The sequence below is a fragment of the Mixophyes fleayi genome, chromosome 9 (assembly GCF_038048845.1).
Source record: "Mixophyes fleayi isolate aMixFle1 chromosome 9, aMixFle1.hap1, whole genome shotgun sequence".
In the NCBI taxonomy this organism is placed as follows: domain Eukaryota; kingdom Metazoa; phylum Chordata; class Amphibia; order Anura; family Limnodynastidae; genus Mixophyes; species Mixophyes fleayi.
In genome coordinates, this window is record NC_134410.1 from 113711008 (window position 1) to 113727810 (window position 16803).

Below are 16803 nucleotides of genomic sequence, written 5' to 3' on the forward strand. Positions count from 1 at the left end.
GACCTTGGCAATACAATATATGGCTCTTAGAGCAAAAATAGCTCTTGTCTCAATGCCAGCGTAAGGGACTGGGAGACCTAGCAAATGAGGCACGTTGCCAAAGTTAGATGAAGATGAGTGATAGCTCATTAAATACATCATTTATTATCAATATCTCTTTAAACTTTCCATGCTAAAGCTGTGCCAGCCTTTAACAAGCTGATCATGGGGAGAAAACAAAAAAAACACTATCAGGTCTAAAAAGTTATGGTGCATTAAAAATGATTTTAGCATTGTTATAAGCCCAAAAAAATGAAATAAATAGAGAATCTGATGGGAATAGATTCCGCTTACTTCGAAAAAAAAAAAAAGCTTTTCCTTTTATTGGGATATTAGAATAATGTGGTTTTGTTTTTACAAGCTGTATTTCAGGCCTTGGTTAATGCTTTTCAGATGTTTATGCAAAACCGCAATAAATAGTTCCCCAATAGATTGTAAGCTTGCGAGCAGGGCCCTCTTACCTCTCTGTCTGTCTGTATTACCCAGTATTGTTTTATTACTTTGTTTGTCCCCAATCGTAAAAAGCGCGACGGAATTTGCTTTCGCTGCATAAATAAATGTTGATGATGATGAAATGGTTGTTGCATTAAATTTCAGTAGCATGCGTCATATACAAGAAACACAAGCTAATCGAGGAGTTAAGCCTCTCCCTATAGTGCACCAGTATAGTAGCATACAGACTATAATATCGCTCTATTATTATTATTATTATTAAACTGAATAACGTGCAGTTACTTATCACAGCATATGAAACACAGGGGCTTCCCTGCTGGCAGTCTTCCACATAAGCAGAATATTTAGATTGCAAGCTCTGCTGTCACCATTTGTGTTGGTTCTACCATTACCTGCTATGTATTACCCTGTTGTAGACACTTGCGGAAGATGTTAGCACTATATACGTAAATAACATTGGTAGTACAAAACATAAAGGCCTAAGCAAATACATATTGTTTATTACAGTTGGATCGGTCCTACAGAATATACATGTCTACGTGAACATTACTGTCTTGATTCTTCTGAATCCACCTGTAGACCCTGTGTAGGGTGTACGGACTCTGCTCTGCAGGGCCTCTAGGCAGTGAATAGGTTAAGCCCACAATGCTGGTGGCTTCTGAGAACAACTGGGATGTGTTACGATTTGGCTGCCTGCTAAATTTGAAAGGCTGTCACAGCTGCCCTTCAGGTCTGTTTCGGATGTCCCTTTTGAGCCTCCAACAACAGCACTATTGACATTCTGCACTGACAGAAGATGTCTCGTTATAATAAACATTTCCTTCAATCCATGTTTTCTTACCATGAGTGTGATGAATGTGTCCTCGCCTCTATAGACTCACACCGGTCACTGTTTGCATGAAACTTTTGCCTGTCCCCCGCTGTCTGGCTTGTTGACCGGAGACATAGCTAGTGCAGTGCGCTGTTTAAGTGGACACAGTGCCTCTCGTACGCCTGGGCTCCTACAGACCTATAGGTACAGGCTCTGTCTTTTATCTCAAGAGTGCCCTTTCATCTTCAAATCAAGAACTGACGTCATATCAACCCATTCTGCCCGACAGAGGGACACAGAATCTGCTATATCCAGGCAGATAACTTAATAAAAACACAGCTGAGACACAAGACATTGTAGAAGCATATTACTTGGAGATATTAGATGCCATGACAAGGGCTTTGTATGAATTAAATGCTAAAGCTTGCATGTGGAATCCTGAATAATAAGTTTAAATGAAATATAACCTAGATGCAAAATTACAAGTGCAGGTTTTACCTGTTGTCTACATACGGCGGAGGTAGTCATTTTATGTCATGAAAATGTAGGCTATCGATTTACTAGAAAGAAGTGAAATTGCTCTTTACGTTGATTTGACCAGTCAGGATAAAGTGCCGTCACTGTCTATGCTGAAGCAGCTGTTCAGGGTGACCTTTTAAGGCTCTCCTGTGGCCTACGGAACTCTGAGCTTCTCTGTAGGAAACAGAGATTGAGATTTCTTTTTTCAATGTATGTTGTTTGAGGTTCTGACTTTCATGAGTATAACTGAAATCTGCAGCTGTTGTGTGAAGCTGTAATTGAAAGCTTCAATTATACCGGTCTAGGTAACCATCAACTGTCCGACTGATGTTGAGCCACTGGTCTGCTTTGCAGATCATGATTAGAAGCATTGATGTGAGATGTGGTCTATTCTTTAAATACTCAATGAATACCATGCAGCAGATCTCACAATTTAGGGGCCTATCTATTAAGTAACAGGGTTTTCGTTGTGATGACATATGATTTTTGGTGATCATTTATAAAAAAAACAATCATCCCAGGACAGAGCGTTCGATAGGAGGCTGTCTGGTGATGATTTCACTTACCTTAAAAGTCCCGTTTGCCTACTATGGCAAAATTGCTTTGCACTTGCGTGACCTAAAGTGGCAGAGACATACTTCATCATCATCATCATCATCATTTATTTATATAGCGCCACTAATTCCGCAGCGCTGTACAGAGAACTCACATCAGTCCCTGCCCCATTGGAGCTTACAGTCTAAATTCCCTAATATAGACACACACACACTCACAGACAGATTGATAGACAGAGAGGGAGAGAATAGGGTCAATTTTTGATAGCAGCCAATTAACCTACCAGTATGTTTTTGGAGTGTGGGAGGAAACCGGAGCACCCCGAGGAAACCCACGCAAACACAGGGAGAACATACAAACTCCACACAGATGAGGCCATGGTCGGGAATCGAACTCATGACCCCAGTGCTGTGAGGCAGAAGTGCTAACCACTAGGCCACTGTGCTGCCCATACTCGTGATAGTGACCGGACGAGGGGTGAAGGTAAGCTGCGGTGAGGGATTCGAAGATCTCTCTACCGCAATGCTCTTCCCATAGGATTCAATGGCTAACGACATCTTCAGACTGTGTTAGGAATTGCGGACAAGCTCCAAAAAGCTTTGATTTTCGAAAGTTGATAAATGAGGCATCCTAACAGTCCCCATAGAAACCTATAGAGAGCACTGGCGGATCTAGAGGGGGACGATCGGGGCAATCGCCTCCCTAGCAGCAATCTTCATCCCATTAAATTGCGGTGGAGAGGTCCGATATTTGGGAAAAGGGAGCAGGACCAACCAATCAGAGTGAAGGAGGGGCGTAGCTATGCAAAATCGGCACCCCCCTAAAAAAAAGTCTAGGTCTGCCCCTGATGGAGTGTGCATTTGGGTACGATGGCAGTAGGACCGTTGTTATTTATTATTATTATTACCATTTATTTGTTATTTTTATAAATAGACGCTATTTAATAACTTCAGTTTTCATGGGATTTTCAGCTCTTAGGAGCTTGGTAAATTGGCCCCTTAGATTGCAGAGGCACTTAAATTAACATAATAAATGTGATTAGGTTCCTAAAACTGTTTCACTGTATTTATTATCATCATCATCAACATTTATTTATATAGTGCCAGCAAATTCCGCAGCGCTTTACAATTGGGAACAAACATTAATAAGACAATACTGGGTAATACATACAGACAGAGAGGTAAGAGAACCCTGCTCGCAAGCTTACAATCTATAGGACAATGGGAGTTTGAAACACAAGGGCATGTGCTACATCGTATTGCACAATGGACCAGCTAGAATGCAAAGGTAAAAGTATTGAGTGGGCTGTGTGTATGGCAATGTTGGTCAGAGGGTTGTTGTCTTGTGTTAGCTGTGTAGAGGATGGTAATAGGGTAATCTAGGGAGATTAAGAGGGTGGTAGAGGAATATTATAAGCTTGTCTGAAGAGGTGGGTTTTCAGAGAAGGCTTGAAGGTTTGAAGACTAGAGGAAAGTCTTACTGTGCGAGGGAGGGAATTCCACAAAGTGGGTGCAGCCCGGAAAAAGTCCTGTAACCAAGAATGGGAGGATGTGATGAGAGTGGAAGAGAGACGTAGATCTTGTGCAGAATTGAGGTGTCGAGTTGGGAGATATTTTGAGACAAGTGAGGACATGTATGTCGGTGCAATTTTGTTGACGGCCTTGTATGTTAGTAGAAGAATTTTATATTGGATTTGTTGAAATACAGGCAGCCAATGTAGAGACTGACAGAGTGGCTCAGCAGAGGAAGAACGGTTTGCAAGGAAATTTAGGTATTTATGACCTAAACGTAAGTATATAGTGGAATTCATGGCTTGAGCAAACTTTAAGTCACTTATCAAAACAATTGGAATCCTATAAGGGACCAGAAATGATCAATATCATCTGTTACCTTTGTGCTGCCTGGTCCCCTCTCGAGAAGTTGCTCGCGGGTATGATGGGGCCACCCTGATATTGCCTTGATAGTGACACAGTGAAATATGCCCTTCGGTCACTAGGTGTCCCAGAGGAGACAATCAGTGTTGGTTAGTATAATTCATACTTTCCAACTCTTCCTGAATGTCAGGGAGACTCCCTGAAATAGGGCTGATCTCCCTCACTCCCTGAAGAGTCTGGCATTCTCCCTGATGCTGAGCCAGTACAAGACGTGGTTGGCTTCGCCATCTGTGGCATGATGATACAGTTCAGTAATTGTGTCCTATGTCCATGTATTGATGCCTATGGAGTTAGCCATTTTCCTGGAGGCCAAGATTTAATCAAAGACTGACAGGTAAGACAACATGACTTCAGTAATGGAGACAGAAATGTAAAAGATACTTCAGTCTCTAGAGATTCATTAGCTGCTTTTCTTTAACGCATAGTTGCCTACTCTCCTGGAATGTCTGGGAGAGTCCCGCATTTCTGGGAGACCTCGCAGGAGAGCAGGACAACCTCCCAGTTCTCGCCCCGCAATAGATAAGTGTCGGAAAGCCGGGCTTAATGACGCAAATAATGCATCATCTTGATCATAATGCAATTCATCACCTCCCCCCGGATCTCCTTGAAGCTAACGAGGAAAAGTTGGCAAGTATGGTATGTGTACATGTAATTTATGTAATGATTTTTTGAGGAATCCTTTCTACAATATTCAGGGCATTGCTAGCTCTATCTCATGTTACCCTGTCTCATCCAGGTGTTGGGAGTGTGGTCATCAGTTCAGCATTGTCTTTGCTCCTGAGCTGCTCGATTTGGATTTATTTTCTGATCTTCCCTTAATTTGATCCATCACATGCAATCTTAAGGGTGCAACTTCACTTTATATTATTCATTACACCCATGTGTCTTTGCAGGAAGTACATCATCTGAGGACCTAGGGCCTGATTCATTAAGGATCTTAACTTGAGAAACTTCTTATTTCAGTCTCCTGGACAAAACCATGTTACAATGCAAGGGGTGCAAATTAGTATTCTGTTTTGCACATAAGTTAAATACTGACTGTTTTTTCATGTAGCACTCAAATACTTGATAGCTTATTTGTACACTGAAATTTAAAGTTGATATTTGTGTGCTACATGAAAAAACAGTCAGTATTTAACTTATGTGCAAAACAGAATACTAATTTGCTCCCCTTGCATTGTAACATGGTTTTGTCCAGGAGACTGAAATAAGAAGTTTCTCAAGTTAAGATCCTTAATGAATCAGGCCCCTAGTCAATATTTAAACAGACCAAGCAATCAGAATGTCTTAGATGGTTCATCTATACATTTATTTTTATATGGTTTGTACACACAACACTAGTTTTTATTTTTGCTTCCACCCTTTTTCTCAGACTTTTGGGCTTAAGTGGAAGGAATCATTTTGTGATGTTCAGCTTCGCCATATTAATTATGTAGGATTGTTTCTTAAGACACAGCGGATTTGTGCATTGTTTACACGTTACTGATTTGTGCATTTCCTTTGGGCCCTTACTATAACATGTCAATTATTTTGTCTTGCCTAGGCTTCCATTTAGAGCTTGATGTAATCTCTGCTAATATCTGATCCTTCGAGATACTTGGATGCTGCAAACATATTGAATTATTTTACAGTAATTCATTAAAATCTAAGCACAAATGCTTGACTTAGAAACAATGTAGTTGATTTCATACCTTATTAAAATGTCTAATAACCAATTGGTTACCAACCAAAATCATAATCCGTAGGCCACTAGCATGCAACAAGGGGTCAGCCCTGGACCTTCAAATAGTGGTTTACTCTGGAGACATCTGCTCAACATAGAGCTTTGTAACTGGATGGTTCATTCTGCGCTGATCAATTGCACTGCCATACGTTGGAACATGGCTGGCCCGTTGTTCAAAATATGTACGTGTGTCCCTTGTGTTACTGCCCTTGATTTTTATTAGATCTAATGAGCAGAGCATTCATACCATTTGTCTCAAGTTATATGTCTGCACCTCATGAGGTGGTCATGTTTGGGAGGATCAGGGGTGGAGCTTATTGTGTCCCCATTTCACCTTTATAAATGTTGGCAGGTATACCAGTGGGTGTCAGACAGTTATGGTTTCAGTTTGGAGAGGGAAGAAAAGCGCTCACCTTGAGAACATAGATCTAGTTACGATGTTATGAATGAAAGTCTGTATATTTTATAATTTATATATATATATATGTGTGTATATATATGTATATATTACTGTATATAATTTTTACAGTATTTCCCTGTCCATGAGCTATTTAAACATAAGATTTAAACATAAGTAGATGCACAATTCTACATTGTAAATTCCAAATTCGATTTACTAGTTTTGTAGAGTTATGCCTTGCTTCCAGGCCTAATTGGCCATTGGTATTGTCTTTCTGTAAGATGCCAGTAAAGAAATCTATCTATGGGGTGAATTCAAAAGCCGGAGATGTGGCGCACAGACACTGCGGCGCGCACATTTCCGGCAATTACGGTAGAAATCTCCGCTCATTTTTACTTGTACCTCTATGGTGTGCGTGGAAAGATGAGCGGAGACTTCTGTCAAATCTCACAGCAGACAATCCAGAGACACTTCCCAACTCATTGAATTCCCCCCTATAGGTACAACTCAGTTTGATGGCTAAAGATTTGTAACAGGCCATGAAAAACTACAGCACTACAAATAGATATGGAAAGGTGCCTGAACAAAACACCTGGGGGTAAATGTATCAATATGCGGGTTCTTCAACACCCGCGTGTTCAGCCTCTTCCGGGATTAAATTTCAAGCGGTGCTGCATTGTAAAGGGTTAACTTCCCTTTACAATGCAGCGCCGCTTGAAATTTAATCGCGGAAGAGGCTGAACACGCGGGTGTTGAAGAACCCGCATATTGATACATTTACCCCCTGTAGTGAAGCACAGGCTGGTGTATGTCAGCCGCAGGAACTTCTCATATTGACCTGACACTTTCACTAATGTTTTGCAGCTGAGCTCATTATAATTAGGTTTATTAAAACCTCTGAATGACACAGGCCTGGGGTCCAGGTAAGTGTTAGGTCTTCCCAGAAACTGCCTAACGGCTGATGCCCACCTTCCTTATCATTATTTTATTATTATATTATTGTTTTATTCTGCCTCCTGTCTTTTGTGTTTTTATTTGTTGTATTTATTATGAAGCCCCGGAGACAGGCAGATACCCACATCACAGACAGGCCACCACATTCTGGCCTCTTTTGCAGACTCCATGGTCTCAACTCTCAAATAAAAACAAATGATGTTAACAAAGTAAACGCATGTAGTTTTACCAGTATTTAAAAATGATCACAGATTTTTTTTTAGAATAACTGGCCTGTGTTTAACAATATAACCCCTGCCCAGCTACCAGCAGAGGGATTTGTACACATAAAACATGAAAGTATTTTAAAAAATGTCACAGAATTACAAACCACCATTGGGAACTAAATAATAATAAAAAAAATATATGTGGTGTGATGATGACAAAATCCCACCTGCAGACAATATATTGTACTCTGGTGCACATCAGTGCAGGATATGATTTTCTGCTCAGGGTATGAAGTACTATAGAGACATCCTCACTGCCACAGTGAAAAGGGTTAGGCTGGGTACACACTGCAGGGTTTTCACCTGATTATTGGGCCAATCACACCATAAACGACTGTTCGGCCCGATATCGCATTAGTGTCAGTGATTTTTACACCGGACTAAAGAGTTAGTTCAACGATGGAACAATGTCGGTCCAATTCTGCAGTGTGTACGCCCTCAGAACCGGCAGTGTCCATAGATCTCTATGGAGTGTGTAGAGTTAGGTGAAGGTCATGACAGATAAAGAGCACAGATCTGAAGGTAAATCTTGTAAAACGTGTATAGTACATATATATATACATGCCAACTCTCCGGAATGTCCGGGAGACTCCCAAATTAGGTAGGTCTCCCAGAATCCTGGGACAGCTGGCGATTCTCCCGCATCTGCCCACTTTACTATATTAGAGCCGGCATGTATGGGCAGAGCAGCCGGGGCTTCGCGATTCGCGTCATTTTGGCCCCAACCCCAGTGATGTAATGCTTGTTTGGGGTCTTTTTACCACTGTAAAAAGACCCAAAACAGGCATTACGTCACCAGGGGCAGGGCCAAAATGACGCGAATCGTGAAGCCCCGCCCCCTCCACCCGTACACCCCTCGTGACCTCCAGGATCTCCCGAACCCGGCCAACATAAGGTTGGCAAGTATGGTATAGTGTGTACACATAAATCCGCATGCTGATCGGGACTTATTAGGATGTCTCTGGGGCTGCACCTTCTCTCTGTAACTCTCTTCTACCAGCCACCAGCCACTCAAAGAAAGCGTGGTTCATCAATGCAAAATGAAAATAAATTTCTTTATCTTTTTTTTAACACACACATTATTTGGGCAAACGCTCATCTGTATTCAACTACAAGCGGATCTGAAGAAACACCTCTTATTGAATACGGGTGTAGGTGCGCTCTGATTTGACAGACACAATGCACTGTAGGATACATCCAATACATAGGTGTAATGTAAAGTCCTAACAGAATGCACAGAAAGAAAATGCAATTATCTTTACTTGCCAATAATGTAGTAATTAATGATAAAATATTTTTGAAAAAATGTATTTGCCATTTTTTCCCCAAATTAAATATATTTCTTAGAATGTTATTAATAGCTACTGTACATAAAATGATTTCTGAGTGCAAACACATGTTCTAGCAGGTATACGCGACTGTCATCACGATCACTCAGCACTTGCACCTGACCTGCAGCTGGTGCAAGTAATCCGATAGAAAAACACTTAGCTTTGAGATACCAAAAGCTTGAATCGGACGTTGTGGCATGTGCTCGAGCTTGGCCTGTCCTTACTGTACATTGCCTACATGCAAACGCCCTATACTCTCCCCATTCTGCCCATGAAATCGCAGGCTGTCCTAAGGGCCTTTGTGCTCAAAGATTAATTGGATGTCCTTGTGTGCACAGAGCGATTTTACACAAAATATGGCACATATCGGCATTTACGTTCCTTAATGAATCAGGCCCAGAGTGTACAAGGGGCATATTATTCAATCCTTCTAAAAAGGAAAAGTGGAGGTGTTGCTCATAGTAACCAATCAGATTCCAGCTATCATTTATCTAGCACATTCTAGAAAATGATAACTAGAATCGATACCATGTGAATACCTCCACCTTGTGCTAAATCTACCCCCCAAGCCTTTAAATGCTGATTTAAAACTCACCTTTTCAGGCAAGCACCTCACCTAATAATAACTGGCCTTACTCAGCTGATCTCTTAAAACCATACTTGCCAACTCTCCCTGAATGTCAGGGAGACTCCCTGAAATAGGGGTGATCTCCCGCACTCCCTGAAGAGTCTGGCATTCTCCCTGATGCTGAGCCAGTACAAGACGTGGTTGGCTTCGCCATCTGTGGCATGATGACACAGTTCAGAAATTGTGTCCTATGTCCATGTATTGATGCCTATGAAGGTGGCCATTTTCATGGAGACCAAGAGTTAATCAAAGACTGACAGGTAAGACAACATGACTTCAGTAATGGAGACAGAAATGTAAAAGACTCTTCAGTCTGTAGAGATTCATTAGCTGCTTTTCTTTAACGCATAGTTGCCTACTCTCCCGGAATGTCTGGGAGACGCCTGCATTTCTGGGAGACCTCCCTGGGCTCCCGGGAGAGCAAGGCAACCCTCACGGTTCTCGCCACCGCAATAGATAAGTAGCGGGGGGCGTGGCTTAATGACAATATTGTGTCATCTTAGCCCCACCCCCTGCTGTAATTGCCCAAAATTGTGACAATCGTTTAGGGGTGGGGCCAAAATGATGCGATTCATCAAGCCCCGCCCCCGCACACCCACCTTCCCTGGGATTTCCCTGAAGCCAATGAGGAAAAGTTGGCAAGTATGTTTAAAACTTTCCTATAGTGTTCCAATTTGCAAGGTACACTCTGTCACCTTACATGTTCCCTCACCTCTTGTTTGTATCTCTTTTCTGTCCTTCAGATTTGCGCAGGGCTTTCATACCTATTGTGTCAGGTCTGTGTAAATGTTAAGATGATGCAATTACTATAATGCCCTGTAGAACTTATCTGCATTGCACATCTTAATCTGTACAATGCAGCTGGAGATGTTGGCAGTTTATAAATGATTAATAACATGTTAATGGTCTTTCCATAAGTTAATGCTCCTATCTTCCTGAGTTTAATCAGTGCTAACTTCATTACATTTATGTTTCTTTTTCATGAGCGATCCCTGTAGATTGTAGAAAAGCAGAAAGTGGCTTGCACATCCACAATCTGTACCCATTCTTGAAAATATACCTGTCATCCAGTTTTGGAAAATATAGCATCAATATCACAGTCAAAGTAAAAGACTAATTGCAATACATAGTTATTAAAACATATATAATTATTGGCATTATAAACAGATGTAGTAAGCATTAAAATAACGCAGCATAATTTAATTCATGCAATGTGTACAGACTCTTTAAGCAAATACACTGTGTTGCGTCAAGTGTGTTTTCCAAAGCGCAATATTGAAATTAAGTGCAATAAATGTTTCTGCCACCAGATGGCACTTTGACAGAATCATACTACACGTGACATGAATGAAAAGAACACGACACATGTGTGTTCTACATAGCAAATCAAATTACTATGATCACTTTCCAGCTTAAATGAATAAACTGGTAGCATCTGTGGTCTGAGCAGAGATAACTGTCAGTCAATTGCAACAAAAAACGCACACAGAGCTCCAAAGCGAAGAATTGCAAGTGATTGACAGTTACCTCTACTCAGACCAGATGCTGCACTGTATAATAAAAAAATATAGTGTAATTTCCAGCCCCAAATCATCCATCCAAAATCACAGACAACAGTTGCACTCGTACTGTTCTCTCTTGGACTACAAAGTTAAACCAAGGAAAACAGAAGTGCTAGACTTTTATATTCCAGGTGCCATGAAAACTAACCTAGAGCAGACCTTTCCCATTAAGTGGCAGTGCCATAAACTTAAATACGTAAAGGTATTTATCACCAAGCAACAATACCAGCGCTACTAAACTCACTATCCTCTCTTATTGTCCAAAGTTAAATCTGACCTCAACTCTAGGGATAAACAAATAATCTCCTGGATTGGCTCAAAACAAATGTGTTAACCAGGAAACTCTATTTAATTCAGATGTTGCCTGTCTGAGTCCAACCCAAATTTAATTTTATAATCTGAGCATGGAAGGTCCTATGGTAAGGCTGCATTTGCTGCAGCAACCAGGAAGGGAGTCAAGGGCCAGACTTGAAGAGATATTACTTGGTGGTGCAAGTCGCCCATTGTGTGCAATAGAATATTCTCCCTCTGCTAATTTATGGACCTGTATTAAATTCAAGAGCATTAAAGCCCCAACACTCTCCTCCCTCCTCTGGCTCCCAAGGTACCAGCAACAAACTATATTGAATTTTCACACTGTTATTTAATTTTCCATCTTTATTTGGGACTAAGCATCCAACCTCTATCCTCTCGCACCCCCTCCTTTACCATTAGTGCCTCTTTGTACGAATCCAAATTTTTGCTCGGGTCAGAGCAGTCTACCTGTTGGTCCCTGCCTGGCAGGAGGTGTACGTTTCTAACTGACTTAATATGCTCTCACACCTATTTTGAACTCCTGGAGGAATTCTCCGTCCCCTCCAGAATATTTTACAAGTATCTGTAAGTCCGACACTTCCACCAGACAGGTCAATTTTGCACAGCAAGTCTCTAAAAACGTTTAAATCCCTATATCTTAATTCTACTTACGCTGAGCTAGCAGTCTCCGGTTCTGCGTCCAAAGACCCCCAGGAGCTAAAAGGTGAAGCAGGCTTGGCCAAGTCGCTGGATAGGAAGGAATGGGCAGAAATTAGAGAGAATTTTGCTGGTAGTTCCATTTGTGTCAGGATAATAGAACTAGTTAATGTATTATTTAATTATGTTCCTGCACAAACTCTATGCCACCACTTCAGACACGTGTTGGAGGGGTTGCTCCCAACCTGGCTCCTTGTTACACATCTGGTAGGGATACCCCAATTGACACCATTTGGGGAAGATAAGATATGTTATTCTGACCATGGTCCTAATAGATGTTCTTCTCTGACCAAAGTTCTTCCTCCTCCCGGATCCGATCCCAATGGCTTTCTGTCATCAGAACAGGCTAATCAGGTACATAATGTCTGCCGCCACCTGCCATCCTACTGGATATCTCCCATGGTGCCTCTCATCAAACAGTCCTTAAAAGACTATGGCACACTTATTGCACATAATCAATAGCGATGTGCGCTGACCCCCATGTGTTGATTTTGGATGTGCTTTTGGTTCTAAAACATCTTCGTGTTTTCATTTTGTTCCAGGATTTGCCACAAAATCATGAAAGATCTTGGTTTTGGTTTTGGATCTGGATTTAATTAAAAACTGTAAAATATAGGTAAAATTATGTGATATTGGGCTGCTTTCGCTCCTATATTACTATTTATAGCATTAGAAGTCATTTACAGTCTATTTTCTAATTATCTCTTCACAACTGTCCAAATTTTCACCAATCTTGGCCAAAGTATTGCTGCTGACCCTCTCCTCTTCAGCAACAAAAGTGACTTTCCCTGTCGCTGAAGTGTTTTGTTTATTTATGTGCATGTCCTTTTCAACAATAGGTGGGTGGGTGGGCCCAAGGACAATGCCATCTTGACTAGCACCATTTAACATTATGCCCTCTCATCATCTTTTAAATGTCTCCAAATGTAGCTGAGGTCTTGAGTCCACTCTCGTCTTAATGAAGAATTTTGTAACTCTGTCCTGAATCAGAGAAAGCATTTGCTTTCTCTGATTCAATTAAAAAAACTAATTAACCAGTCTATATGGTTCTCCAACTCCATCATATAGCGTGAATCATCAGCCCTCATATCTCCATCTATTCATGTGTTCTTTGCCAGTGCCAAATTCTGTCCTCTTAATTTCTCAGAATGTAGACTTTCAATTGTATTGTCATGTCAAGTCAGCTGTTTTTGACAACCAAATCTGCAGCAGTGTCAGTTATACTTACTTGTGTAGGCCAACTATTAGCATATCTTAACAGTCTGTTTTACATATTTATTACACTTCATTAATATAACATATATATATTACACTCGGCAACACTCATTTTATTGCCAATCATAATAGAGTGATTTTGGGGCAACTTTGTGGTGCGGATTTTGAAAATGACTCATAAATGGAGGGGGAATATTCTAGAATGATTGCGGAGTGAACACCTACAATATTTGAGTGTCTCACCTTCTAGAATGTTCTGGTAGCTTCCAATACGCACATGTTATGGCTAAGTTTCCTATTAACTGAGGGTATCCATTATCTCAAACTTGAGCCAATTCTAAAAATGTACCTTCATTTTTAATTCAGCAACCACACACTATCCTAAATTCGTTCAAATATCCTTAGCTACTAAAAAAATTTTTTTCGTTGGGGTGTGTTATTTATACATTTTATATTTTATATATAGGTCTTTAGGACCCCCTCCGCCACAAGTCTTGGGCAGTCCCCATTACCCTGGGGTTGTGCAAGGTGAGAGTTACAGTCCCACCACAACTGCATTTTCAGGTCACCTACGGGCCCTGTCCCCCGGAGGCATAGGCACCTCGGGCTTCAAACACCACCGGCCTTCTAGCATCAGACCAAGGAGACCCGCTCATTCAGGGCATCCCGAACCAACCATACTAGGTTTTATTTTTGTACATATTTTATTCTATTTTTTGGTACTGACAGCCTAAGACTGGGCTTTCAGTTCAGCTGTGCACATGTGAGCCAGCTAGCCAGGTCACGAATGCTCATATACCCATCGACTGGCCCAGCAAGCTGCGGTGTTAACCAGTAAAGAGAACTTAGCAATTGTGCTTCCCTAAATTACTGGCAGCTGAAGCCACATCTTTATGGCACTGCAGACAAAAAGTTTTATTTCAGGGTATTGCTTGGCGTGACATCACTGCTCATGTCAATGTGAACGAATCCATCAATCTGCAGCCTGTACAAAGCATTTGTTACATTGAAAACTAACCAGCCATTCACACAAGCTCTGGCTTTTCACTGTCCCAGAATGATGTAAAACAGAGAAGCACCACCCTCCGAAGCAATGTCTGCTTCCTCTAAAGGACAGAACAGACCTGTAAGATAATATATCCAATGACCTCTGCCTGTTTCTGTAGCATCAATGTCTATGATGGATGCCCTATTATGTTCCAAAAGAATTGTGTGCAAAGTCTTTGAAGTTTTTTAGTATGGGTGCAGGCCACCTTCGTCTATCATTATCAATATTTATTTACATACTGGCAACAAATTACATAGCGTTTTACAATTAAGTATCTACTTGTCTAAATATCTACTGAGGCCTCTGTCCATCTAATGACATCTGATTGTTACGGCCTCTTCACTCTCCATGTTGCACGCTGTCTTGCGTTCTAAATTTAGTGTGTGTGTAGTGTTTCAAAATTTTTATCTCTTGCACCATACACTAAATTTTTGTTGTTTACTCTATCTAATGGGCTTGCTTCAGTTTGTGGCATGGCAAATTACATTTTTTTTGCAGCTGCAGCAATGTTCTGCATGCGGTTGCTGAATGTCAAAAATGCCCAAAAAAAACCTTCACATGCAAACACCATTTTTCCCACTTAATATAGATGTTACTGAATGACCCTTAACAACTTGAAAAATTTAAATTTTTTTAGAATATAATATTTTATTGGAGGGGTTCTGCTGCTGACCCTCACACACAATATTATTAAATTATTATATTATTAAGTTTTTTCCTACTTACTACATATGTCACTGTCCCGCACAAGGTTACTTTCACTGGAAAAACTTAAAATTATAAAATAAATAAATCTAATTGTTTTTTGGGTTCTGCTACTATGAAAAGTGAGGCTGCATAAGACGAATGCACTTAAAGGACGACAGGGTTTGTAGTAAGCTGAACTCTTACCTGAAGGGTTTAACATAGGTTTGTGGCCCGACCAATGTGTGCTCCAGTGGGAGGGACCTTGATTGGTGAAGAGGGCTGTACTTCCTATTCTGCCTCATTCCACAGCACGAGATTGCCTAGGAAGGAAGACATCAGAGAGAGAGCGGATAAGTACCTGGTTTCTTTGCCTATCTCCTGTATTTTTCCTTTCTGCTTTTTACTTGTGCCTTATCCTGTCCCCTGTTTTTCTGCATTTCATTTTCAGTCCTTTTTTCTCTCTCTCCTCTGCCAGCTTTCCCTTCCCTCCTCCTTCCTCCTCTCTCTCCCCCCCTCCTCCCCCTTTCCCCTCTCCACACATATACCCTCCTTTATTTCTTTTGTTTTTCCTCACCAGCATTGCCATTATGCCCCGTCCACGCCGTCCCGCCACCCGCCCAGCTCGTTATAGGTCTCCCTCTCCCCGGAGCTCTGGGCGCCATTTTGTGTCCACCACCCCACCCCCTTCACTCCCGGTGGATTTCTCGGGGCCCCCTCTCCTTCCTAGCGTGAGTCCGTGAACTGGGCTCACGCTTCTCCCCCTGACACCTCTGGCACACCTGGGCAAGACAGCGGGCGGCGGGGTCGCTCGAACCGACCGGCGGCAGCATCTGGGCCGCGCATGCGCAGACCCAGGCCGCCATCCCGCGCCGCTGAGTCCTCCTCAGTCGGCAGCAGCGGTGGGGGGGAGATGCCAGCGGGTGCCCCTGGGTCCTCTCCAGCTGGAGTTATGCTGCATCCTCGCAGGCTGTATATGATTCCCCCTCTAGGGGCAGTTCTAGGGAGGGTAGAGTGGAGGCAGGCAGCAGCCCTCAGGGGAGGAAAGGGGGGTCCAGCTTGGAGGTTTTTATCCAGTACCCCATCACCCCACCCATCTTGGCCCGCAGGGGGGACATGCAGCCATATAACCCCCCTGCCCCTCACCAGCTGCATTTCCCACCCAGCCCCTTTTTACCACATAGTGGCAGGGGTTCTTCTTGGGGGGCGCATTTTGGGGGGAACCTTTGTCAGACAGGGGCTCATTTAGACCTTCTACCCCGGGGGCGGATAGGGTTCAGCGCTACAGGCAGGGGCAAAGATATGTGGGGACAGATATGTTCAATAGCGGGAGCGTGGAAGTTTTTGGGGACAGTTATCAGGCGCCTGTGCGGCCCTCCCTTCAACGACACGTTCTGCCGGCAACGGATAATTGGACGTACAGGTCTCGGCGGGCCCCCTCGCCGGCGGGAGCGTACAGCAGTAGCAGTCATTTTAGCCGAGGTTTCGCGCGAGATAACTTAGTATATGATTACAATCATTCCAGCGGCGGTAATATGTCCCAATGGTCCCCCCCGTTGCGCAACCAGCCCAGACCAAGCGTTTTTTACGAAGAATCATACCGGGCTCCTTATGACAATATCCCCTCTCAGCGTCGCGTAATACCGGGGGGTTCCTATAGCCCGGGTCCC

General features: G+C 42.4%; 1 protein-coding gene across 3 annotated transcripts in view; it reads right to left on the minus strand.

Annotated features, from left to right (window-relative positions):
* The window catches only part of FOXP3 (forkhead box P3), a 163447-nt gene that overhangs the window by 53535 nt on the left and 93109 nt on the right, over positions 1-16803 (minus strand). The window contains exon 1 of one of the 3 annotated variants that reach the window (XM_075185008.1): positions 1334-1471. The exons of the other annotated variants lie outside the window; for them this stretch is intronic. The gene's annotated coding sequence lies outside the window, so the exon portion shown is untranslated. Of the gene's footprint in view, positions 1-1333; positions 1472-16803 lie in introns of those variants that run through there. 3 annotated transcript variants of the gene reach the window in all.